Raw genomic sequence first — 2682 nt, 5'->3', positions numbered from 1 at the left:
CTTTTGCACACTACCTTGTAGAATATCTTTTCTTTTTGGCACCAAACCCTATGCTATAATACCAGCAATGAGAGGTTTATGGACAAAACACCAAATTTGACCTATTCTGAATTTGACCTTTGATTTGGGTCCTTCAAAACCTTCAAAAAAAATGGAGACATGTTTTTTTTTTACTCTTAAGAACCCATAGAACAAAGATATAATACTCTCCAAAAATTAACATGCGAATCCCACAAGCCCCCAAATTAAACACATAGGCCACCCTACTAAATCAGGAACAACTAATAATTGTCAACTAATAATCAACAACAGGAAAGCCAGCTTTAAGCAAGATGTGAGCAAGGATGTCCAGACATCTGACACTGAAAACCACCTGGGACAATGAATGCTCTCTGTTGTGAATAGCTCCATCTCCAAGCTCTTCATCCAGTATTGTATTGGGTATTGTACTGTATTGGAGGTGGGACATTACAAAGTTTAATCTTATTCGGAGCCACCTGCCAGAGATGTAATCACCTGTGAGGAGGGGTCACTGTCTCCCATGAGTTTCTCCTTGATTTCGTCCAGGAAGTCCATGATTGACTGGAGCACCTGAGCTGAAGTCAGTGACATCATGAGAATGTATATCATCAGTGCACAAACCATCTATACAACAATTCAAGGTTATTTACTGTGTTATTTTTTCTTTTTATCTGTAGCTTTTGCAGTGATACTGCACTAAGGTTGCTGTTTTTTTTTGGCACACCATTGGTGCAGCACAGCATTTTCTGTAATGGCTCATCATGGTAACCTGACCCTAGCCAGATGAATTTCGTTCCGCTTAGCTCCGCCTAGCTTCACTCACATCCATCTGGGACCTCTTCTATTGAGAGTGATTTCTGCAACCGACTTTATGGTTCAGCCAATCAGGACGCAGGGCGGGAGTTTCATAGATGTGACATAGCGTAGAAGCGACTGTGACACTGTTATTAGCGTCACAGGTTGGCTTCAATGTGAGTGGTTGAAGTAGCACGTCAATAGATGACGGACAAGTGGTTTATTCAATCATATGCAAGCATTTTTTGATTAGGCCCAGCCTCCTGAAGGAACACTTCAATGGATCGGTTCCAGATGGATGAGTGGAGCTAGGCGGAGCGAAATTCATCTGGCTAGGGTCAGGTTATCATCATGGTGCCATGAATCTAAGTTTTAAAGTCCCTGCTTATCACATTATCACATCATCATCACAACACCTATTTCCCTAATTTCCCATACTGATAAACTGCAAAAGGTTGTGTTGGGGCACCACTTGCCAGTGTCACCAAGCTGCCTTAGGATCTTTTTCAATTAAATCTTTGAATGAGATGCAACTCACAATGCACTATGTATGCACTTACCAGCTACATTTCAGTATTTTTGTAAATTAATCAGCTTCTTCCAGTTTGTTTTTTGTCTTACAGCTAACACAGTATTCTTATATGCAGTTATTCTTTTAACCTTGTTGGGCCTATAAGTGTGCCTAATGGTAGAAAATGTTTACTTATGCTATTCTTATCAGGCTGGGAAAAACTTCACCCACATCAAATGATTTAATGAAGATATTTGTTGATTCGACCATCAAATCGTTCATTGTGGTTTGATAGGTTGGGTTTACCACCAGATTGTTTTGGACGAGTGTTTTGTTAGTTTGTTTGATTGCTTGCCAGGCAAATGGTCTGCCTCACAATACCTCGGGAGGAGAAACTCTTCAACAGACGGCTGCAAAACCAACCCAGTGGCCGCCGCATAGCAAGCCTGTCAATTTAGAACACATAAAAATACATTCAGAAATAAACTAGATTACTTTCTTTACAACTGTTGTAACCTCAACAACGATTAAAGCAATGTTCAATCCAAGATGCTTCTCAATACCGGGCACAACTCCGGTGCTTTATTGAACCAGTCGTAACATACAAGAAGTGTATCATCACCTGGCATAGACTGTATGAGTCTATGTCACCTGGCAACTAGCCCCACGACACCCCCATACGTCATCACCAAAGATTCTGCTCTGTTCTAGAATCTTTGGTCATCACTCACTCTTGCACACACGCACACTAAGGCAATACAAAAACAGTATACCTTAAATAAAGCCCTCACGTTATAACAACAACTCTACAATCAAGATGGTTGAAGGCTGTTTATTCGCCATCCTGAAATAGGCCAACATATTACTTTGCTTTATGTCAAAATGTTTAATGGATAATGATGCATTTTTAGAGTGTGAAATACCTGCCCGCGGTCTAATCTGATGGGTAGGCCTACTCCAAGCTGCAGTGTCCCAACAATGACGTGCCAGATTGCTCATAATGTCATAGCTACATGTCGGAATATTATGAATAGATTAGACCAGAACCCTGGATTAGACCATGTCCGATATTATCATGTTTTGTCCTCAACCAGGAATGTATGATATATTTTCCGAGAAGTGAATTTTTTGGTCAACTGGAATGCAGAATACAGCAGATCGTATTGCACATTCTCTGCTCATGGGCTGTCATATGCCTATTGTTATAACAGAGATAGCCTAGCATGTCATGTCATGTGCGGCTTTTTTTTTGTTCTGTCTGGCCGACCGCAAGCCAGTTGTTCCCGTCACAGAGGGGAATAATTAACTGGAGTGTGTATAGTAATTATGGTTTTCTTCAGCCCAGCAGGATGGCG

At 41.0% G+C, this 2682-nt stretch overlaps 1 long non-coding RNA gene across 1 annotated transcript; it reads right to left on the bottom strand.

Annotated features, from left to right (window-relative positions):
* Positions 1-207: 207 nt before the first annotated feature.
* Positions 208-2297, bottom strand: LOC121681065. The gene is made up of 3 exons (XR_006021944.1): positions 2251-2297; positions 1709-1773; positions 208-596 (listed from the first exon to the last, which is right to left on the bottom strand). It is a non-coding gene; the product is annotated as an uncharacterized LOC121681065 (long non-coding RNA).
* Between the last annotated feature and the right edge of the window lie 385 nt (positions 2298-2682).

The sequence above is a fragment of the Alosa sapidissima genome, chromosome 13 (genome assembly GCF_018492685.1).
Source record: "Alosa sapidissima isolate fAloSap1 chromosome 13, fAloSap1.pri, whole genome shotgun sequence".
In the NCBI taxonomy this organism is placed as follows: Eukaryota; Metazoa; Chordata; class Actinopteri; order Clupeiformes; family Clupeidae; genus Alosa; species Alosa sapidissima.
The sequence above is the reverse complement of the archived record's forward strand: the minus strand, read 5'-3'. Positions and strand labels throughout refer to the sequence as shown.